This window comes from Lepidochelys kempii, chromosome 2 (genome assembly GCF_965140285.1).
Source record: "Lepidochelys kempii isolate rLepKem1 chromosome 2, rLepKem1.hap1, whole genome shotgun sequence".
Lineage (NCBI taxonomy): Eukaryota > Metazoa > Chordata > Testudines > Cheloniidae > Lepidochelys > Lepidochelys kempii.
The window spans coordinates 185,107,950-185,133,130 of record NC_136381.1 but is presented as its reverse complement, the minus strand read 5'-3'; positions in this window follow the sequence as shown (position 1 = coordinate 185,133,130).

Genomic DNA, 25,181 nt, shown 5'->3' with positions numbered 1-25,181 from the left:
AGTTTTATAAGCCCAGAGCTATAAAGGCTGGGAGGAAGCCAGAGAAGGGGAGAAAGGTCGGGCACAGAAGGAAGTGGGAGCCTCCTAGTCTGTTGCTGGCCGGGCCTGTTGTAGGCAAAGTAACTGTGAAGCCTGTATATAGTTGAGAACTGATGGTGGGAAACCTTCTCAGAAAAAGGGTATGTCTACACTGCCAGAGTTACAGTGCTGGCAGTTACAGGGCCTGAAGGGAAACTGCTGTTGTGTGTTCACAATTGCGGCACTTGCAGTGGTATTCAGAGCAGAGCACTTTGGGTAGCTATCCCACAGAGCATCTCTTCCTCTTCTGCTGCTAAGAGTTGTGGGAAGGCAGAGGGGGTCGTGAGGCATCTTGGGTCCTGTCCCAATGCCCTGTGATGCACTGTTTCGCATCCCAACAATTCCTGTGCTTCCATCTGCATTTGGCACCATCTTTCAACAGTTTATGTACTGTGCATTCTGCCTCATCGGTCTGCAGGAATGGATCCCGCACTGTTGACCAATATGCTGCTCTCTCTGACTAACACATCACAAGGGGCAGTGGATTTATTCCTTAAACTACAAAGGCAAGAGGTGTTCAACATTGATCTCGTCATATGTAGTAGCTATGACATGAGATAGCTTGTGGCATTCACAGAGGTGCTGACCACAGTGGAACGCCACTTTTGGGCTTGGGAAACAAGCACTGAGTGGTGGGATCACATCGTCATGCAAGTCAGGGATGATGAGCAGTGGCTTCAGAACTTTTGGATGAGGAAAGCGACATTCATGGGACAGTGTGATGAGCTATCGATCGGTCGCTAACCAGTTTGGAGTGGGAAAGTTGACCATTGGACTCATGTTGATGGAAGTGTGCAAGGCTATTAGTCAGATCCTGCTCAAAAAGACCATGACTTTTGGCAACATGAATGACATTGTGGATGGCTTTGCACAAACGGGCTTCCCTAACTGCGGAGGGGTGATAGATGGCATGCATATTCCAATTCTGGCACCAGACCACCTAGCCACCGAGTATATTAATTGGAAGGGGTATTTCTCTGTGGTTCTCCAGGTGCTTGTGGATCACCATGGGCGTTTCATCGACATTAACGCAGGCTGGTCTGGAAAGGTGCATGACGCATGCATCTTTCGGAACACTGGCCTGTTCAAGAAGCTGCAAGTAGGGACTTTCTTCCTGGACCAGAAGATCACTGTAGGGGAAGTCAAAATGCCCATTGTGATCCTGGGAGACCCTGACTACCCCTTAATGCCGTGGCATATGAAGCCATACATGGGGCACCTTGATAGCAGCAAGGAGTGGTTCAACAACAGGCTGAGCAAGTACAGAATGACTGAGTGTGCTTTTGACTGTTTAAAGGCCCACTGGCGCTGCCTATATGGGAGGCTGGACCTGGCCGATAACAATATTCCTATGCTGATAGCTGCGTGCTGTAGGCACCATAATATTTGTGAAGGGAAGGGTGAAAGCTGCACTCAGGGCTGGACTGCTGAGGCTCAGTGCCTGGAGGCTGAATCTGAACAGCCAGAGACCAGGGCTATTAGAGGGGTGCAGCACAGGGCCATAAGGATCAGGGATGCCTTGAGGCAGCAATTTGAAGCTGAAAGCCACTAATTTCTTGCTATGCTTGGGAGTGCAGTGCTTGTAATGCTAGGAGGTGATTGTGATTGGTGCAGACAATGCATTATAAAGGTTTAAGAAAATTGCCTGTTGCTTTGCAGGTCTCTGTTTTGCTTTCAAACCAACACAATTCTTTCATTAAAAACAACAACCGGAGGAGAGAGACAAACAAAAAAACAAAAGGAGTACTTGTGGCACCTTAGAGACTAACCAATTTATTTGAGCATGAGCTTTCGTGAGTTACAGCTCACTTCATCGGATGCCCAATCATCAAGTTGGGCCATTTCCAGCACAAATCCAGGTTTTTTTTCACCCTCCGCGCGCCCCCCCCCCCCCACAAACTCACTCTCCTGCTGGTAATAGCCCATCCAAAGTGACCACTCTCTTCACAATGTGTATGATAATCAAGGTGGGTCATTTCCAGCACAAATCCAGGTTCTCTCACTCCCTCACCCCCCCACCTCCATACACACACAAACTCACTCTTCTGCTGGTAATAGCTCATCCAAAGTGACCACTCTCCCTACAATGTGCATGGTAATCCAGGTGGGTCATTTCCAGCACAGATCCAGGCTATTACCAGCAGAAGAGTGAGTTTGTGTGTGTATGGGGGTGGGGGAGGTGAGAGAACCTGGATTTGTGCTGGAAATGGCCCAACTTGATGATCACTTTAGATAAGCTATTACCAGCAGGACAGTGGGGTGGGAGGAGGTATTGTTTCATAGTCTCTGTGTGTATATAATGTCTTCTGCAGTTTCCACGGTATGCATCCGATGAAGTGAGCTGTAACTCACGAAAGCTCATGCTCAAATAAATTGGTTAGTCTCTAAGGTGCCACAAGTACTCCTTTTCTTTTTGCAAAGACAGACTAACACGGCTGTTACTCTGAAACAAAAAAACATATCAGCACTGAGGGGGATGGAGGAAGGGAGAGTCCCAGGAGGAGGTGGGGTCCCGGGTTGGTTAAAGAATTGTGTATGTCCAGATATCATACGTAACCTTGTCCTTTGGAGTACAGTGTAGTGGGTACTGTACTTCAACAGGGCCAAACTGCTGAGGGACGGGTGTTGAGTGCAGTGGGTACTGGGAATCCACAGGGCTGGACTGTGACTGGGCAGGAGTGGAATGCAGCGGGTACAGACTGGAGCCAGGAGGTTGATAAGAGTGTTGGCGGTGTCTGGGGGGTGCATGGGAAAGAGTTTTGTGGCTGCAGGGAAGGGCGGGTGTGGAGCTACTTGGTTTGCAGTGCTAGTAGCACCTGGACATGTCCACTTGGCGCTCCATAACATTTAAGAGCCGCTCCGTGGCTTTGTTCTGGTGTGCCATGTTCTCCTTTCGGTCCCTCTTCTCGCTGTCCCACCACTCCTTCAGTTCTTGTTTTCTGGCTGCACAGTGAATCATGACATCATGCAGAAAGTCCTTCTTAGTTCTTTGTGGCTGCTTTCTAATTCTGCGCAGCTGGCGATAACAAAGAGGGAGGCTGGGCTCCCAAGGTCATATCTGTGAAGCCAAAATGCAACGTTTTACAGAAGCAGTATTGTTTGCAACACAGAGACTACTGATTCAGTAATTTAAAACACAGCCACTATTTGCATACCTGTCACTAACTGGCTGACCCCAGGCAAGCACACATGAGCCACAAGACCCCCCCAAATGGTGAGTAACTGCAGGGGCAGGGGAAATCAGAGTTCTAGGTCTGAACTGTATACTGGGCATGGGGCTATTGGGGAGAGCCAGCACTGTAGGGGGGACCTTATAATCATTCCTGTCCCCACATTTGCCACAGGCTGTCTTCATTATGGAAGATATCTTGCTGCTGAGGGTGAGCAGGGAATCAAGGGAGGGTCTTCTCCAAGACTGCGGCTTTTGCTCTGGCCCTTATGCAGGTCACCTGTGTGTAGCAATGGTCCTCCCTCCTCCCTCCCGCCCCCCGCCCCAGTGACGGCAGAGTGGCATGGGAAAATTACCCTTAATGGGGCAAGAAACAAAGCAGCTCTGCCAAAGAACCTGAGGCAGTGGATTGCCCAGTATTTCCATGAGAGTTTTGTGGAGCTCTCTGAGGCAGATTCCCGTGAAGTGACAGTCAATCAACACCCAATTCCGCCGCTCAGACTAGGCATGTGGTGGTACACTCATCATACAAATGCAAGCCTGCTTTCTGCAACCCCCCTACCCCCAACATCTTGCTTCAGCAATTCCCAAAATCAAAGCCACTTACCGGGGGCCTCCTCTCCTGTTTGCATTTTGCCAAGCTCTGACAGCTGTGACTGGCTAGCCTCCTCTGGGGTAGAGAGGAGCTCCTGGCTGCATGCATCTCTGGCCTCCAAGTCATCCTCTGGGTCCCCCTCTCCCTCCACATCCTTGTCCAAGATTTCCTCCTCCTGGCTTAGTCCATTCTCGACCAACTCGCGAGCCACCGAAGTATCCACAGTGGCCTCCACAGTGGAGGTGGGGTCACCACCGAGTATCGCATCCAGCTCTTTGTAGAACCGGCAGCTCGTGTGTGCAGCACCGGAGTGGCAGTTTGCCTCCCGCGCCTTGTGGTAGGCGTTCTGCAGCCCCTTTACTTTGACACTGCACTGCAGTGTGTCCTGGTCACAGCCCCTTTCTGTCATGCACCATGAAATCAGTCCGTAGGTATCATCAGTTCCATGGCTGAGGCGCAGCTGGGACTAGACCGCCTCCTCTCCCCAAATGCTGATGAGGTCCAGCAGCTCGACATTGCTCCAAGACGGGGATCGCCTGGTGCGTGGAGCAGGCATGGCCACCTGGAAAGATGCGCTGAGACCACTGCATGCGTCACCGAGCAAACAGGAAGGGGACTTTCAAAATTCCCAAGAATTTAAGGGTTGGGGCTCATGGTTGGTTACCTGAGGGCAGGGCAGTAGAATTCAAACCAATGACCAGGGAGGTGAGAACAGGCATTGTGGGACACCTCCTGGAGGCCAACCGCAGCACTGTAATCGACCAGGGTGTCTACATTGGCACCGCGGTGCTGAAGCCCCGGCGCAGAAAGCCGTACGTCTCTCGTCGGGGTGGGTTTTTTACAGCGCTGCAACTGCACAGTTTCTGCTCACTAAGTGGCTCGGGAATTACACCACAGAAAGCTGCTTCACTGCACAGAAACTTGCCAGTGTAGACAAGGCTTAAAGAGCATGGGTGTTGCACCAGTCTGAAGTGTCCCTGACTCATTGAATAGGGAGGCACTGGGGCTGAATACCCAGGGCGCAGCGTGAACCCTGTTACAGGGACATACTGCATTATTAGCACCCCCACTCCCCGAAGCATTGTGTTTCCTAGAGTTGAGCTAGTTGAAAAATTTCATTTGCAACATTAAATCAATGAAAAATAGCTTTGTCTTCAAAATAGAAATTTCCAGGGAAAATCACTCCCTCCTCCCTCGCCCCCGGGAAACTTTTCAGGTTTTAATTGAAAACTTGAACATCAAAGAAAGTTCAGGTTTTTGCTCTAAAACTGAAACATTTCAGTTTTCAGTTAAAAAAAAAAAAACCTTGACAATGGTTAGGCTGTTGGTGTGTCGAGACTGCTGCCCATCATGCTGACTAAATATTGTTTTATTGTTTCCTTGTACTCCCACATAGGTTTGTCTGGGTCCATCTTGACTTATACGTAGACTGTAAGCTCTTTGGGGCAGAGACTGCCTGTTAATTCTGTGTTTGTACAGCACCTAGCACAATGGGGTCCTGATCGCTGACTAGGGCTCCTAGGTGCTACAGTAATACTACTACTATTACTAATTAATAATTCACTCAAGATTGTTCCCAAGGGGGAAATTTGGAAGATCTTTCCAAACAAATGGTGCTTTCATTATTTATTCACGGCGAACACAATATTAAAAATGAAAAAAAAAATAGAAATTTTGACAAAGCTGCAGCTGCCCATTCAAATGAACTTCCTGTAGATACCAAAACAGGAGTTAATAACGTTGGCACTTGGCAGCCTTAACAGCATTTGCTCCCAGTAAATGGCATCTTGTCCTAATGTCGGTGATAGTTTCCTTGATGCTTTTCCTTGTTTTCATGAACAGCTAAAGCTGCAAATTTGTCGCATGAGTGACACAGCAGCATACATTATATACGGAAAAGCCAGCAATCTCTGGATGAGAATATGCAGCATGGGGTCATGTGCTCGGTTTTCCAGTTTTGAATTCAGTACAGGCTTCTTTTGTGTGTGACGCTTTGAATCCGAATGACTTTCATTTATTTTCTTTGCACTGGGATGTGTGCTTCAGCTCTTTGATTTGTGTACAAGTTTTTTCTCCTCTAACGGTGATGTGCATTGAATAAGTTAGTGACAGAGTATGTGCCTCCTTTCTGGACTGGCAGGGAATAGGTTAATGCTGTTGGCGTAAAGACCTCACTGTGTACCGAAGGATTAACAGGATGTAACAAGGCTGGGCTGGCTGCCAGCAATTAATTTGTCTCGCATTGCTAGAAGAGGATGATGGGGTTAGGTGGGTTAAGTTTTGGGGAAGATAAGCAGGTTGATACTAAGACCCCAACTCTCCTTAGAAGATGCTAACCATAAAACACATTCTTTCTGGCAGGATTGAGCCTCAGCAGCACAAAGCTTCTTGGAATGTTGTTGAGGTTCTGACTATGGGAACTTTGGTTTGTTTATCTCACCAAGACTCCAAAAACCAAGCTGTAGGAAACAGGCTGTGTGACCCAGTGTATATGGCATTAGCCTGGGACTCTGACAAGCTGGATTCTATTCCTGGCTCTACTGTTGCCCTGGGTGGTGATCTTGGGCAAGTCACTTTACGGCCTGGTGCCTCAGTTTCCACATCTGTAAAATGGGGATAATGATACTGACCCTTTTTTGTAAATGTTTTGTGATCTCTTGATGAAAAGTCTTACATAAGAGCTCTGGGCCATCAGTGATGATGTGAAAGGCCTAGCCCTGCTTCCTCTTCCCTCCATACCCTGGAGAGTGTCAGAGTGCAGAGAATGAGATGCCTTTTCCCTGTCAACAAAGGGAGAGTAGGGTGGTGCAGGAGCCTCTACACCAGCTGAGGAGTCCTCCTTGGCTTGGCTAACCTTCCCCTGTGGAGCTAAGGTGGCTTTGGGATCGATTTGTTTCACCATAGTGGTGTGAAACTACCCTAACACACAGAATGCAATCTCCCCAAGCTATGGAAAACTATTACACTAGCACTTGGTCTACACTACCAACTTATGTCAGTATAACTATATCACTCAGGGATGTGGGAAATTCCTCACACCTCAGCGATGTAGTTATACTGACCTAACTGCTGGTGTAGGCAGCGCTATGCCGACGGGACAGCTTCTCCCGTCAACATAGCGACTGCCTCTTGGGGAGGTGGAGTACTTAAGCGGACAGGAGAAGCTGTCCCATCTGCACAGGCAGCATCTTCTCTAAGCGCTACAGTGGCACAGCTGCACCGCTGACGTGCTGTAAGTGTAGGCAAGCCCTAGGTTAGGTGAGTTGGGACACCTTGCTCCCTGACTGCTTGGGTCAGTGTGTGGGGAAGAATTTAGCCCCTAGGAAGCAAATACTTTCCAGACATACAGAATGAAATACTGCCATCAGCACAACTGCAAGTCTTCCTCCTTCCAAATGATTTATCTCTGGGTGCCTTTTGAATCTGCTCAGTATAACCAGTTTGCATCGTAATTAAATACATCTTCCCAGACTCACAAAAGAGAATATACACGTGTTTAACTAGTCCAAAGGCCACATTCGTCTTTCCAGTGTAATTTTAGCTGTGTTGGTCCCGGGATATTTAAGTTCTGAGGCATTTTTTGATTTTGGTAAAGCAGTACATACAAAAGGTGCTGTTCCTGATAAATACAATTGCCTTGTCTTATTCATGAAAGTGATAAAAACAGAACTGCAGAATGTCATATTGCACAGAGTGGGCATGAACTACAGACCATATAGAGAGAATCAACGCCCTCTAATGTTGAAAAAGAAAAATCGGGAGAATATCTGCTTCTCTACTTTTCTGACCCTTCTTTTCCGGCAATTGCTGACTGTAGCTTTGCACATACCAGATGGCCTGGTTTATTTGGTCACAAGCTTGCTTATCTTTCTGAATGAATTTTTGTCATGATGGCTTGTAGGGCAGGGCTGTGACTCTGCTGTTCTCACCAAAGCATGAAGCAGAAAAACAGCCATGCAAATCTTTGTGCATTTCATTTCCAGCTTGAATGGGTGTTGATGGAGTTCCAGATGGCTGAGGCACAAGTCCTTTGGCTTACCAACACCCAAAGGATAGCATTGCCACCTGCTCTGTGAAATGTACATTGGCCCATAAATTTTGATTTGCAAAGATCACGCTTTATGCTATGTGATAATGACCCTGTATTCCTTTTCCAGCAAACATTCAGATGCAGTTCTTCACTAGCTTTGCTTTTCTCACTTGCTGCTTATTTGCAGAAAGATCTTTGGCAGCCTGACAGCTTGAATTCTTACTTGCTCACTGATTTTCTTCCTCACACAAAACCAGGCAGCTCACCTACATTATCTTTTATTGACACATCCGTGACAATGAAATGGTTGTTGTTGGGGCTGTTAGGAGAAGCCTTTGCATGCTGACATACAGAATATATAGAGTGTCTTGCTTTAAGCTTTTTGGAAATGGAGGCATATCTCATTATCTAAGATGATAGGATTGTACTCTGGAGATTTTAGCAGTTTGAACTATTATTCAACCTCCTACTTCCCAGAAATTTCTTCTGAGTTGAAAAAACTGAAGCTGTAAGAAAGATTCCTATTCCTACAGGCTAAATCATTTTAGTGTGTGAACTGTATACATTTGGATTTTAAACAGTGTCATTCTAAGTGGCAAGTTTCTTATACTAATAGGATTTACAGATGCTCATCTAATGAAGAATAGCTCCTTTTGACCAGGGCGGTTAGCCAAAAATTCAGTCTTGAGGATTGTTTCAGCTAGGAAGGGAAATTGATGATGGAGTGGGGTATCTTTGGTGCAATACTGTTTATTTGCAAAGAATGTAAAATATCCTGGTTCCTTGAACTCAGGAGGAATGAAACAGGAGACAGGGTTTTTTGCTCACGGCTCTGAGGCTCTTTCAATCAGTGCTTAGTCTAAAATCTTCCTTAGCTCTTTCTTAGGCCATGCGCACAGAGCTTGTGTGTACGGTGCTTCGCTGCTTTCTCAGCTTGTCTGGCCTTTCTGCTTCTGTTTCACAGAAACAAAAACCTTCACAAAGCAACACCCAGCAAAACCCCACCCCTCACATGTGCCTTTGTTTTGGGCAGTGACTTGTGCCTATAACTAGGGTGGAGGCCACTACTGTTTCAGCTCTCTGGTTACACAGAGGGCCTGACTGGCTTCTTCAGTACTGCCAACCTCAAAAGATCAAACCATGAGTCAGACCCCCCCGGAGATTAAAACCAAACCATAAGTCAGAAGCTCCAAAATCGGGAGATTGGCCCCCAAAATCAGGAAATTTTGTTTAAAGGAAAACATGTTTTTAGTCTGTCTTGTGACTTTTTTACTACCCTCCATTCCTCTGCCAACATGTCTGATCATTTCCAGTTGCAAAGTCAACTTTTAATGCACACACAGATATAAGCCTCTTCCTGGCTGCCCCGTTGCCCTCACCTCGCCCCGCCCTTAAGGTAGGGGGACTGCCACCCAATTACTATTACTGACTCGACCCAGTAGCAACACTTTTCTCTCCTAGAGTTTAAGGCCAGAAGGGACCACTAGATTTAGGGTGACCAGATGTCCCGATAAAATCAGGACTGTCCCGATATTGAGAAGTTTGTCCCACGTCCTGACCGAAGTATGGTCGGGACTCCATTTGTCCTGATACTTTGTTTCTGGCGCATCTTCCCCCCCCCCCCCTTAGGCGGTGGTGACAGGCAGGGGGGACGCTTTTTCAACTGTTACACTCCCCCAGCACGTCCGGGACTTCGGCGGCAGGTACTTCTTTCTTCGCCGGCAAGATTTATTTCCCACCACCGAACGTGCCGGGTGAGGGTAACAATTGAAAAGGCGCTCCCCCTGCGGCGGTCCCAATATTTTGTATTTAGCATCTGGTCGCCCTAACTCGATCATCTAGTCTGACCTGTGTATCAAAGGCCACTACTACCTGCACACTAACCCAACAACTGAAGCAAGACCAAAGTATAACATCCCACAGGAAACTAGACTGTTTGTTTTCTGCCACAGGCAGAGAATAGGAAGGGCTGAGTTGTACCAGTGTTTGGGGCCCATGCAGTGAAATGTAGGGAAATGATAAAGTGAAATATACCCAGATAATCCTGGCAAGTGACCTGCACTCCCATGCTGCAGAGGAAGGCAAAAAACCCCAAAGTCCCTGCCAATCTGACCTGAGGGAAAATTCCTTGCTGACCCCACATATAGCAATCAGTTAGACCCTGAGTATGTGGACAAGAAGCAGCCACCCTGAGCCTTCTCTACCTCCTGCTGCCCCCATCTCTGTTTCTGTGGGACTCAGCCACAGCACTTCCCCTTCCCCTTCCCCTGTCCCTGGGCTTCTCCTCTGCCTGGTCCCAGAAGCCCCATTTCCCCAACCCCTTGCCTTCTAGGGCCCCAGGACTCACTCTCTGGCACAGGGCAGTACATGAAAGCAGGACTCAGTGGCAAGTCAGATCAGTGTCCTCAGCCCCACAGCTCTCACACAGGCCCTCAAAATTGCAGGATCAGAGGAGTTTCTCTCACTAGCACAACAGCTCCTCCTGTAAATCCCAGATTATGTGATCAATTTACAAGAGCTGGCAACACTGCCTTCCCTAGGGAGCTCCCCTTTCCCACAATCACGGCTGGGCTGGGGGAGCTGTCAGTCTAACCTGTCCATCTCCCACCACCCTCACTCTCCTCTGCACCAAATCAGCCTCCCTCCTGCCCCCACAGCCACTTCTCTTTAGACTTATTTCTGCTACTAAGCAGTAATAATATCTATCTATTGTATTTATATACTCGCTAGCATAGTGGCTGAGCACCTTTAATGTATTTATTCTCACAGTACCCGGTGAGGTAGGGCATGGCTATTCTCTGAGGCACAGAGAGGCTAAGTGACTTGCTCAAGATCACATAAGAAGTCTGTGGCAGAGCAGGTTTTTTAAGTCTCGGGTAACATCCTAGCCACTGGACCATATTGATGGCCACAGAGAGCAGTACTCTCATGAGTGCAGAATGTGGAGGGAGGCATCACCTTGTTCTCCTGGATCTTCTTTTTACTTGTCACTGCTCACTCTGCACCTATACTGTGAGGCATCAAGCCTGTTATGTGCCTCTAATCAGTTTGAAGGGTATAGTATTGATATTTACCTGATGTTCCAAATATTTCCTTTCCCTACATTGTTCCAGTCCAAACGCCCATTGTTCTGCCCATGTCACCTAGTCTTAGAATCCCTCCACTGTGCTCTTCCCCCACTGCATCAAGTTCAAGCATCCTGTCAGTGCCTTTAATTCACTAGAAACCTCTCAAGCTTCATGGCTCTGCCTTTGTCTCTTTTCACATTCCTTCCTCCCCACAAAGGAGGTTGGCCCCTTCCCTCTGTTTGTCAGAGTCCAGCACATCTGTTTCATCTTCCAAGTGTGGAACATCCTCCATGACTTATCCCAAGAGAGTAGAGGTAGAGGTGCCCTGCTCCTCTAGGCCTCTTCCTCCTCCTTGTCTGATGGTGTCAGGCCTCACCATGCAGAAGAATCTGAAGAGGGGAAAAGCAGGCAGAGCCGGTACATCTGCTGGAGTAGATGGAGCAGCACCAGCACCTGATGGGAGAAGAGTTGTCCTAGCAGGGAGTTCCCTGTTTTCCATCTCTGCAGGAAGATGTGTTCCCCCTGCTCCCCTATAGATGAAAAGAGGAGAAAGGTGACAAACACGAGATACTGGGCAAGGGGAATTACAAATCAGAAGATTGATTAAGTTCCTTGAAAGAAGTTAGAATACCGCCAATGCTTGAAGTTAAAAAAATCATGAACCAGACCCCCCCCAAAAAACTCATGAGCTTGGCACAAAAATCTTGATATATATAAATAAAATCATGGCTATGATCAATCAGCCACAACCCCCACTAAAATTCCTTAAGACAGGTTACCTGGGCTTTGTTTTATTTTTTTGCCTCTAATCTTGCCAAGTACCTTACATTGCAGCTCTTTTCTTTGGAAGAATTCATGGCTATCCTCAGTGTACTGAAATAGTTAAAGGGAGTTTTGCCTGCATAAAGGTTGAAGGATCCACACCTTGGGGTGCGTTGAGAAAGAGTAACAAAAATGAAATGTGTCCATCCCATAAATATTTTTTTAACAGCTTGTTCATAATTGCTTGTAAGAGTAGGGAGATGATTTTACCTCTGTATATGGCATTGGCAAGACCGACCATGGAACAAACTACCAAGAGAAGTGCTTGATTCTCCATCTCTTGCTGTCTTCAGATCAAGATGGGATGTCTTTCTGGAAGATATACTTTAGTCTAACATAAGTTATTGGGCTAAATACAGGTATAAATGGACCTCTATGACCTGTGTTACATAGGTCAGACAAGAAATTTTAATGGTCCCTTCTGGCTTTCTAATCTATGAATAATGGACTGGATGCTGCAGGGTGCTGTGCAATCTGTCCCAGAACCAATGTAATTATCTCAAATGTTTCTACTATTGTTTGTACTTCCTTCTTCCAAACCTTTTCCATTTGAACTGTTAAAAATGGCAATATGTGGTGAGATTTGTAGTTACACTTGTTGTCTACTTTTGAGTCTATGCTTCTGGACCTGATTCTGCTCCAATTGAAGGGCCAGATTTTCTGGTACAATCTGACCACTTTGCACCACAGAGGTGGCACAAAATGTGGTATGGAGGTGACCCAGAATGCCAGCTCTGCTGGGAGTGTAGATTCTGACTGTACTTGGACAGTGGAGAATTCTTCCTCTGGAAGAGAACTCACTGCTGGTATAACAGAGCAGAGGTGGCCCCTATTCCAGGAACCCCTGGTCACTCCAGAGTCAGTAGTGTGCCAGGAGATGAAAGGGGGTCGGTGAGGGATTGCTGGGTCAGGGTTTGTGGAGGTGCTAGCTTCCTGATATTCCTTCCCATCTCTGCTCAGATGCAGGAGAGAATTGAGCCTGAAGTAAATGACAAAACCCCTGCTGACTTCAACAGCTCTAAGTATGCAATAAGATAAAGTGTAATCATAACTGTTAAGTAGAGATTGTGCAGACACAAGCTGGGATGTATTATAGGAGAGGAGTTTAAATGTCCTCAGTAAAATAACTTACAGATGTAACAGAGTTGGGACATGTGTGTCCATTAATAATAGACTTTCATAGCAAGACAAATAAAAGATTATTGAGAAAACATTGAGAACAGGCGACCCAATGATTTCTGATTATGGACTCTGCAAATAGGAGCATCTTTCTTTCTGAAATTTCTGAAATTGTGGAAAAGCAGCATCACTTGCCCCATAACCTCAGCCATGCGGAACGCAATGCCATCCACAGCCTCAGAAACAACTCTGACATCATAATCAAAAAGGCTGACAAAGGAGGTGCTGTTGTCGTCATGAATAGGTCGGAATATGAACAAGAGGCTGCTCGGCAGCTCTCCAACACGAGTTTCTACAAGCCATTACCCTCTGATCCCACTGAGAGTTACCAAAAGCAACTACAGCATTTGCTCAAGAAACTTCCTGAAAAAGCACAAGATCAAATCCGCACAGACACACCCCTGGAACCCCGACCTGGGATATTCTATCTACTACCCAAGATCCATAAACCTGGAAATCCTGGGCGCCCCATCATCTCAGGCATTGGCACCCTGACAGCAGGATTGTCTGGCTATGTAGACTCCCTCCTCAGGCCCTACGCTACCAGCACTCCCAGCTACCTTCGAGACACCACTGACTTCCTGAGGAAACTACAATCCATCGGTGATCTTCCTGATAACACCATCCTGGCCACTATGGATGTAGAAGCCCTCTACACCAACATTCCACACAAAGATGGACTACAAGCCGTCAAGAACACTATCCCCGATAATGTCACGGCTAACCTGGTGGCTGAACTTTGTGACTTTGTCCTTACCCATAACTACTTCACATTTGGGGACAATGTATACCTTCAGATCAGCGGCACTGCTATGGGTACCCGCATGGCCCCACAGTATGCCAACATTTTTATGGCTGATTTAGAACAACGCTTCCTCAGCTCTCGTCCCCTAAAGCCCCTACTCTACTTGCGCTATATTGATGACATCTTCATCATCTGGACCCATGGAAAAGAAGCCCTTGAGGAATTCCACCATGATTTCAACAATTTCCATCCCACCACCAACCTCAGCCTGGTCCAGTCCACACAAGAGATCCACTTCCTGGACACTACAGTGCTAATAAACAATGGTCACATAAACACCACCCTATACCGGAAACCTACTGACCGCTATTCCTACCTGCATGCCTCCAGCTTTCACCCTGACCACACCACACGATCCATCGTCTACAGCCAAGCTCTGCGATACAACCGCATTTGCTCAAACCCCTCAGACAGAGACAAACACCTACAAGATCTCTGTCAAGCTTTCTTACAACTACAATACCCACCTGCAGAAGTAAAGAAACAGATTGATAGAGCCAGAAGAGTTCCCAGAAGTTACCTACTACAGGACAGGCCTAACAAAGAAAATAACAGAACGCCACTAGCCGTCACCTTCAGCCCCCAACTAAAACCCCTCCAACGCATTATTAAGGATCTACAACCTATCCTAAAGGATGACCCAACACTCTCACAAATCTTGGGAGACAGGCCAGTCCTTGCCTACAGACAGCCCCGCAATCTGAAGCAAATACTCACCAACAACCACATACCACACAACAGAACCACTAACCCAGGAACTTATCCTTGCAACAAAGCCCGTTGCCAACTGTGCCCTCATATCTATTCAGGGGACACCATCACAGGGCCTAATAACATCAGCCACACTATCAGAGGCTCGTTCACCTGCACATCCACCAATGTGATATATGCCATCATGTGCCAGCAATGCCCCTCTGCCATGTACATTGGTCAAACTGGACAGTCTCTACGTAAAAGAATAAATGGACACAAATCAGATGTCAAGAATTAACACATTCATAAACCAGTCGGAGAACACTTCAATCTCTCTGGTCACGCAATCACAGACATGAAGGTCGCTATCTTAAAACAAAAAAACTTCAAATCCAGACTCCAGCGAGAAACTGCTGAATTGGAATTCATTTGCAAATTGGATACTATTAATTTAGGCTTAAATAGAGACTTGGAGTGGCTAAGTCATTATGCAAGGTAGCCTGTTTCCTCTTGTTTTTTCCTACCCCCCCCCCCAGATGTTCTGGTTTAACTTGGATTTTAACTTGAAGAGTGGTCAGTTTGGATGAGCTATTACCAGCAGGAGAGTGAGTTTGTGTGTGTATGGGGGTGGGGGGGATGTGAGAACCTGGATTTATGCAGGAAATAGCCCAGCTTAATTGTCATGCACATTGTGTAAAGAGTTATCACTTTGGATGGGCTACCACCAGCAGGAGAGTGAATTTGTGTGGGGGGGTGGAGGGTGAGAAAACCTGGATTTGTGCTGGAAATCACTTTAGATAAGCTATTACCAGCAGGACAGTGGGGTGGGAATAGGTATTGTTTCATATTCTCTGTGTATATATAAAGCCTGCTGCAGTTTCCACGATATGCATCTGAAGAAGTGAGCTGTAGCTCACGAAAGCTTATGCTCTAATAAATTGGTTAGTCTCTAAGGTGCCACAAGTCCTCCTTTTCTTTTTGCGAATACAGACTAACACGGCTGTTACTCTGAAACCTTTCTTTCTGCAGTCAGTTAAGACTCATTCTCTATTCCACTTCCCTAGCTAGAATACCCCTTTCTTTTGAAAGGGTATTTAAATTATACAGCACAGGATTCAGTTTTGGAGACGTGAGCTTGAATGTATTTCTTCTAAGCAGTGACTTTAAAACAGCATCAATGGTTTTCTGGAATCAGGTTTTGGGAACCTCCACGTGCAGAACAGAAGATGGAGCTATTTGCTAACACTAACCCATTGTGTTCTGCAGGGTTCTGCTATAAAAGCACAAACCCTTTAGTTACGTATTTAAAAAAGCCTCAAACATACCATGTTGCACAGTGATTGCATTCCCTCTTGCCTCTTAAATGTCCTCTTTTAATGTTTGATGGCAGGAGATGAGGGGAATAATAAGATTTAATTTAGAGGCTGACCTAGACTTGGGAGTACTGGAATCACCATTACTCTGGCCCCTGGTACAAAAGTATCACATGACATTGTCTCTTGACAAGTGAAGGGTAAATAGATCCTAGAGGTAGTGAGGTGAAGGTGAGGCTATCCATATGGTACCTAATCAGACGTCAGTCTCAATCTGTGTTCAAAGTTTAAACTAACCTTGCAAAATTCTGTTTCTCTACTCACTTGGGGGCAAGTATTTATTTTTAGGTAAGTGATTAAATATCTTTTCCGCCCTCCCTCCTCTTTCCCCCCCTCCCCCCAGATATTGTCGTGAAGGCCAGAGAAAGTAGATTCTGTATCTGGGCTGGTAGATTTTTCACAGCAATTTTGGATAGCTGATTGAAACTGAACCAGGACCAAAACTTTCTTTTGTTTGAAAAGTTTCCACAATTAAAAATGTATAATTTAAACAATGATCTTCATGCTATCCACTTCCTGGTTACAACAAGGATTGGAAGCAAAACGGGGCGGGGGGGAAAGGAGAGAGAGAGAAAGAGAGAGAGAATAAATGTAGTTGCTGTATTACCAGACTGCCCAGAAGCAGGAACTGGAGGAACCCTTAGAATAAGAACCCATTATCCCATCTTTTTCCATCCCAATCTTTCAGACTCAAGAGGTTTTGGATGCATATCACAGTTATTAGGCACTCATTTGAGAAACTTCTGAAAGTATTTGGCAGGTGCCTCTTATCTCCTTCAAAAGCTTCATGTTCTGTGAAACTGTCCTCACTCTACACCCCTTTCATTGTCTAGGTCATGCGGTACTGTACTGCACTGTATCCATTCAGGTCTTTAGACTGTGAGGTCTCCCAGGCCTGCAGCATTGCTAGCTCCCACAATTTGAGCACAAGTAATGTGGTTTCAGTCCCTGCTGCAAGGGTATTTTGCAATAATGCCTTCATGCCATTTTGAGACCTGCCAAGGGGAAATCCCCTCTGATTGGTTGCTTTCCCCACTTCCCCATGATCTGGGGAAGAACAGACCCATTGGCAGGCTCAGTTCTATCTGCCTTCCGTGGGAGCTGACAAACTTTTTTGGTAGGAGGGAATAGATGATTCCCTTTTCAAAAAGCAGGGGAGGAGGGAACAGACATTTTTCAGTGGCTCAAGGAGACTTTTGCTCCTCCTCCCATCTTGTGAAAAATAGATTGGCTGTTCTCTGCTCCTTCCCCTGCATGATCGGCCTTTGTGCAGGGTTACAAAGTATGAAGGCATCTTGCGCCTCTCCCGCACCCTTGTACGCTACCACAGGAGCTGGATACATTCCAGCCCTCAATATTTCATACAGGCTGTCTGGCTGACTGTCCCCTCCGTTCACAAATTGTCCTCAAACTGTCACATAAAACACATCTTTTGTCAGCAATATATGCCAGTTACAGGTTCTCTCAACCTTTGGCAAACACAATAAGAGGAGCTTGCATCTTCTCTAATATAATAGGAAACCATCTTTTCATATCCGATAAACTTCAGTCACATTAAATTAGTAGTAGCATACAACTATTATTAGATCTTTTCTTACCAAATTTGTGGAGGTGCCAAATAGAATATTTGTGTATGGAACTTGGCATAGTAAATTATTTCTCCAAGCGCTGAGGTACTATAAATAGCTTAACTGCTTTTTGTTTTGCATTCAGATAATTAGGATTTAGGATATCGTTTTCTTACTAGTTCAAAGTTTATTTAATTGGAAAACCAAACTATCACAACCTCCCTGTAGGACCAATGGGGAGGCAGTGTGGTCTAGAGGAGAGTATTGGAGTAGGAGTCAGGAGACTTGAGGTCTCCTCCTAGCCCAGTCACTGCTGTGCTGTGTCACTTTGAGCATATGATTTCATCTCGTTGTGTTTCTGTCTCCCCTCCTACCCTTTGTCTGTCTTGTTTGTTTATACCTTAATCTCTGGAGGCAGGGACTGTGTGTCGTTATCTATTCATACAATGCCTAGCACAGTGGGGACACCGATCCCAGTTGTGGGTGCTAAGCACTACCCCATTACAAATTAATAATACTGGCATTATACATAACACAGGGCTGAACTTGGTCATAAAGTTCATAGGCATTGACCTTTCACATGTCTTGAGGTTAAATTTTCCAACAGATTAGCTAGGGTTACATGTACTAAACTTGTATTTATGCACTAAAGGGCTTGTCTTCACTAGAGTGTTTTACTTTGAGTTATTTCAGAGTAACAGCCGTGTTAGTCTGTATTCGCAAAAAGAAAAGGAGTACTTGTGGCATCTTAGAGACTAACCAATTTATTAGAGCATAAGCTTTCGTGAGCTACAGCTCACTTCATCAGATGCATATCGTGGAAACTGCAGCAGACTTTAAATATACACAGAGAATATGAAACAATACCTCCTCCCACCCCACTGTCCTGCTGGTAATAGCTTATCTAAAGTGATCATCAGGTGGGCCATTTCCAGCACAAATCCAGGTTTTCTCACCCTCCACCCCCCCACACAAATTCACTCTCCTGCTGGTGATAGCCCATCCAAAGTGACAACTCTTTACACAATGTGCATGACAATCAAGTTGGGCTATTTCCTGCACAAATCCAGGTTTTCTCACATCCCCCCCCACCCCCATACACACACAAACTCACTCTCCTGCTGGTAATAGCTCATCCAAACTGACCACTCTTCAAGTTTAAATCCAAGTTAAACCAGAACATCTGGGGGGGGGGTAGGAAAAAACAAGAGGAAACAGGCTACCTTGCATAATGACTTAGCCACTCCCAGTCTCTATTTAAGCCTAAATTAATAGTATCCAATTTGCAAATGAATTCCAATTCAGCAGTTTCTCGCTGGAGTCTGGATTTGAAGTTTTTTTTGTTTTAAGATAGCGACCTTCATGTCTGTGATTGCGTGACCAGAGAGATTGAAGTGTTCTCCGACTGGTTTATGAATGTGTTAATTCTTGACATCTGATTTGTGTCCATTTATTCTTTTACGTAGAGACTGTCCAGTTTGACCAATGTACATGGCAGAGGGGCATTGCTGGCACATGATGGCATATATCACATTGGTGGATGTGCAGGTGAACGAGCCTCTGATAGTGTGGCTGATGTTATTAGGCCCTGTGATGGTGTCCCCTGAATAGATATGTGGGCACAATTGGCAACGGGCTTTGTTGCAAGGATAAGTTCCTGGGTTAGTGGTTCTGTTGTGTGGTATGTGGTTGCTGGTGAGTATTTGCTTCAGGTTGGGGGGCTGTCTGTAGGCAAGGACTGGCCTGTCTCCCAAGATTTGTGAGAGTGTTGGGTCATCCTTTAGGATAGGTTGTAGATCCTTAATAATGCGTTGGAGGGGTTTTAGTTGGGGGCTGAAGGTGACGGCTAGTGGCGTTCTGTTATTTTCTTTGTTAGGCCTGTCCTGTAGTAGGTAACTTCTGGGAACTCTTCTGGCTCTATCAATCTGTTTCTTTACTTCTGCAGGTGGGTAGTGTAGTTGTAAGAAAGCTTGACAGAGATCTTGTAGGTGTTTGTCTCTGTCTGAGGGGTTGGAGCAAATGCGGTTGTATCGCAGAGCTTGGCTGTAGACGATGGATCGTGTGGTGTGGTCAGGGTGAAAGCTGGAGGCATGCAGGTAGGAATAGCGGTCAGTAGGTTTCCGGTATAGGGTGGTGTTTATGTGACCATTGTTTATTAGCACTGTAGTGTCCAGGAAGTGGATCTCTTGTGTGGACTGGACCAGGCTGAGGTTGGTGGTGGGATGGAAATTGTTGAAATCATGGTGGAATTCCTCAAGGGCTTCTTTTCCATAGGTCCAGATGATGAAGATGTCATCAATATAGCGCAAGTAGAGTAGGGGCTTTAGGGGACGAGAGCTGAGGAAGCGTTGTTCTAAATCAGCCATAAAAATGTTGGCATACTGTGGGGCCATGCGGGTACCCATAGCAGTGCCGCTGATCTGAAGGTATACATTGTCCCCAAATGTGAAGTAGTTATGGGTAAGGACAAAGTCACAAAGTTCAGCCACCAGGTTAGCCGTGACATTATCAGGGATAGTGTTCTTGATGGCTTGTAGTCCATCTTTGTGTGGAATGTTGGTGTAGAGGGCTTCTACATCCATAGTGGCCAGGATGGTGTTATCAGGAAGATCACCGATGGATTGAAGTTTCCTCAGGAAGTCAGTGGTGTCTCGAAGGTAGCTGGGAGTGCTGGTAGCGTAGGGCCTGAGGAGGGAGTCCACATAGCCAGACAATCCTGCTGTCAGGGTGCCAATGCCTGAGATGATGGGTTAATTGCCACTCAGTTAACTATAGGTAAACATGCTAGTGTAGACATGCCCTGAAAGGGTTCAAATGTGTAAAATGGAATGAGCATCCCTCACTCAGGCCTTTGGACCATGTTTGAATCAGAGGGCATATGCAGATTAAGCCTTATTCCTTAAAGTAATTTCACTTACTGCCACAGGACCAATATTGTCCTTCAGTTGAAGAAATAAATAATAAAAATTGTGAAGGATTTTAAGAGGCATGAAAAATGTTTTAAAGGCTCTTATGCAACAACAGCTACCAACAGAGAGAAATATAAGCCATTATCATTCTCCCCACAAAGGTGAAGTCCTGCTATCTTTGCCTTTCTCCAATAAACTATGATTGATAAACACAAACATTATCAGATGAATAATTTATCTGGTAGTCCTAAACCACTTTGACTCATGCTTAACATGCTATAATGTTTGATATCATACAATAAGTCACATACAATATGAGCTGTCAGATATATCCAGGGTCATTTCTTGCTATCTTCAGAGCTAGAAGGGACAAGAGGATCTCTAAAATTAGCTAGCCGGATTAGCTTGAAGAGTGTTCATGATCTTTATTTCTAAGGCCAGGTGTTGTCAATATCCTCTCCAGTTCACCGAATGAAATAAAATATTTGATCAAGCATTAAAAGGTCTGGCATCAAATTCTGAAAGGGAGAACTGGAAATGGAGGCAAATCTCTAGCCTTCAAGAGACATACAAATCATTTCAGGAATATGGGCATTAAGGAGAGTGGCTGGAAGTGATCCAACAGTCTTGGAGAATCCACTTTCATATATTACCTCTAATATGCTTCTTCTGCACAAGAAACATGAAAGACTAGCTCCCTTCTATGCTTGCAGTTGGAGATGTTACAGGTAAGGATGATGGGAACACCAACGCTTGAATGAATGAGACCAGGGTATAGAGAGGTTTGTAGGTTCTGATCCTGAAGCAGATTACATTTACAATCAAATTTAAGTTTTGTGTGGATAGTAAAATTCCATTTTTGACTTTGTAAACAATATGTGGCTCTCATTTGGGGAGGACAGAACACTCCTCTTGTTGATGGGAAATATTTTGAGAAACCTAAATGCACATGGTTTGGAAGCAGTAAGATATTAAAGCATTTTAGATCAAAACCTATATACTCAGTCTCTCGGTGAAAGCTTTCGCTTTATATTTTGGTCATATATAGTGTGACATATCTGCTATGAAAGAGTCGACTGCATTATAAGTATAGCCCGCAAGAAAATGGGATTTCTATTCTGCAAGCAAGTTCAACATTTTGAAAGTTTTTTTCATTCCAAATCAGAACAAAAAGGTATTGTTTTGAAAGTTCCCCTGGAATGAAAACTCTGAAATTTTTCAATTTAGAAATATTGAATCATATTATTTAGAAAATGAAAAACCTTCTGTTTTGATAAGATAAAATGTTTTCTTTTGATAATATCAAATCACTATCATATATAATTTATCTAATATGTCAACATGGTTTTATTAATTTAAAGTCAAAATGAAACCTTTTGATATTACTGAAGCAAAAGAGAAAATCAAACTGATTCATTTTGACTTTTTCCCTATCAAAATTGACACATTCCCACAAGATGTTTAGATTTCAGTGAAACTTTCCAACAGAATATTAAGCTGATTTTTTTTCCAAACAGCTCTAATTGCAAGGATATGTTGTTTACTGTTTCTTTTGGCTATTTTATTTATGGTTATACTGTGGCCTTAATGAGGATGAGAGAACTGAACCATAGAGAATAAGAACTGATCTCCACTTTCACCCAAAACTTGAACCAAACTTTCTTTTAATATTCTAAAAGCCTGCTTTTAATTTTTTTTCACTTCCCCATGACCCTGAATTTCCTTGTTCCAACTGAGACCAGAAGATGAAGTACAGAATACCACAAGAGGGGCAGTTCTGTCAGCTTAAGGAGGCAATGGTAAAGCCCACTTCATGGTTTAGGAGACTTGAAGCATTGTTGGCTGAACTCAACCTAGGCACATCTTATCAAATGGTGGTCTAAGCAACTCTGCATACATATCTCAGGCCCTTCTTCCCCCCAGGCAATGCCCTTTTCCTTGGGATTTGTTTGTGGGCATAGACCTCGACACGTAAGATGGGATTTTCAAAAGTAGTCAGTATTAGCTGGCCCAATTTGCTCTCACTGAAATCAACAGGAGTTCTAGTTCACTCCTATTAAGCGCTTTGGAAAACCCCACTGTTAGTGTTTTCTTAGCTAATATCACCTTTTTAAACCATGGTTTTGACTATTACACTCCTGGAGTTCCATCATGGAGGGGGAAGGTTCAGATTTCTAATCAAACACATGACACATCTGTTCCTACAGTCTCTAGAATTTTGGGGAGTGTCATCCCCAACAGATTTCTCCATCTCTCACCTACTCACAAAATTCTTAAATTAAGCCCTGCCTCTTCCTGTCTCTAACAGCATCACCTTTCTTCTCCAAAGGAACTATTCTCCCTGCCCATCTTCTCCAAAGAAAAAGGATAATTTGAAATGATTCATAAAGGTCTGTCTTATAATTTTCTCTCATCTCTAGTAGAACAGCTGAAGGTAGCAGGTAACATGGTATCCTGGACAAATAACTGATGGTGTGAGTAGAAGTCAAGTAAATAAGCAGCAAATATTTCATTAGGTAGCAGTTTCCCTCCCACTCTCAATTATTTCTGAACCATTTGTCACAAGGCGAATGAATACAGCAGGAAATCAAAATACTGTGTATAATTTCAGCACAATCATTTTCTCATCTAAAGCTTGTACCATTAAAAATACTGTTTGCTGATAGCATATTCTCAAGTCTGCATTTCCCCCTTGACCTACTTGAGAAGACTTGTTTCACTATAGAGTGAGTCGTGTGACCACACCTAGTAGAGTTAAAGGGGGTGGGCTGTGCTGCAGGATAGAGGGGGTTAAAATCCATACAAAATGGCACAGGGAGGTTGCCCAAGGGAAAAGGTGGGTGCCTGTGTTTTTCCCCTTCCCATCACATGCTCATGCACACTTTGCTAGCCAGAAGCCATTTCACACCAATAACAGGCCAAGAGCAGGCAGAGGGAGGAGGATCAGGGAACATGCTACCTGTCAATGACTTATCCGCTCCCCGGTTAGAATCATTCCTTAGCACTCTGCTGAACCAATAGGACCCAGCACAGGGTCAGAGAGGATTATGCTGGAGATTTTCTTTTGGATGAGATATAATACCATACCATAATATAAAGAGAAGGGTAAACACCTTTAAATCCCTCCTGGCCAGAGGAAAAACCCTTTCACCTGTAAAGGGTTAAGAAGCTAAGATAACCTCGCTGACACCTGACCAAAATGACCAATGAGGCTACAAGATACTTTCAAAGCTGGAGGGGCGGGGGGAAACAAAGGGTTCTCTCTGTCTGTGTGTTGCTTTTGCTGGGACCAGAGCAGGAATGCAGGTCAGAACTCTGGTAAAAATTCAGTAAGCAATCTAGTTAGATATGCGTTAGATTCTGTTTTGTTTAAATGGCTGATAAAATAAGTTGTGCTGAATGCAATGTATATTCCTGTTTTTGTGTCTTTTTGTAACTTAAGGTTTTGAATCTGATTACCCTGTAAGGTATTTACCATCCTGATTTTACAGAGGTGATTCTTTTACCTTTTTTTAATTAAAATTCTTCTTTTAAGAACCTGATTGCTTTTTCATTGTTCTTAAGATCCAAGGGTTTGGGTCTGTATTCACCTATGCAAATTGGTGAGGATTTTTATCAAGCCTTCCCCAGGAAAGGGGGTGTAGGGCTTGGGGGGGATTTTGGGGGGAAAGACATTTCCAAGTGGGCTCTTTCCCTGTTATATTTGTTAGACGCTTGGTGGTGGCAGCAAAAAAGTCCAGGGACAAAAGGGAAAATAGTTTGTACCTTGGGGAAGTTTTAACCTAAGCTGGTAAAAATAAGCTAAGGGGGTTTTTCATGCAGGTCCCCACATCTATACCGTAGAGTTCAGAGTGGGGAAGGAACCTTGACAGCTCCTGATGTGGCTTTTTCATAAGACTTTAGGGTGTCTTGGCCAATTTACAATTAGATAATTTACTTTGAATACAGTATTCTTTATTGCCAAGCTCAAGTGGTCGAGTAGCGCTTGAATTCTACCTCAGCAGGGGCTGTATTTTAGTGATGATGTGCTTGCATAGCCTTCAGAAGGGTGAACTGTATTTATAATTCAACACGTTTTTTTCCTTGTGCACTCTGCATAGCAACCAGTCAAACTGAACTGAAAAGACAACAGAAGCCATATTCCCTAACAACATTGAGATCACATTTGTATTTATTACAATAATAAAAGATGCACCATAAAATTACCTTTAAAAAGAAGTGCTGGTGCTACTCTGATTTCTAACAAAGATATATTAAGCGTATTAAAATACTCTGGATAAACAAATGTGTGGAAGTCTGAGACTTACATCTTTAACAATTAATAGTGCCCATATGATGAACTAAGTGGCCAAAATTCTTCCACAATTAATAGACAAAGAAACCCAAACAGACACCAAATAAGAAGCAGCACCTTCTGGCATAAAATATCAGTGGCATAAACAGCACAGAGCTTTTTCTGCTTGCTACACAATATCCTGCGCTGCAAATCAAACAATAATTCGCAGGAGACATGCCTTACTGCTAGTTAAAATTGCTTGGACTAGAACACAATTTTTCAAACAAATTGTTTCCTTATTAATTTTACAACAGGCCTGTAATGAAAGCAGGTTGTTATATATAGATAGGCTAAATTGCCTCATGGCTATGCAGGGGAGTAAGACACTCCATCCCCGATCAGTTCTCCGTGTAGGCTAATTGGGCCATGGAATCAGGGTCTTCTCACCTCCATTCCCCTTAAGCAAATGTACTGAACCTTGGCTCCACTTTGCAGCTGGGATAGGCCAGCAGCAAATTACTACACCCCATCATTCAGAGTAAAGGGAAAGTAGGATGGGACTGTACCTCAGAGGGATGTCTTTGAAGCACAGTGCATCCTGGGGCTATACCTGGAA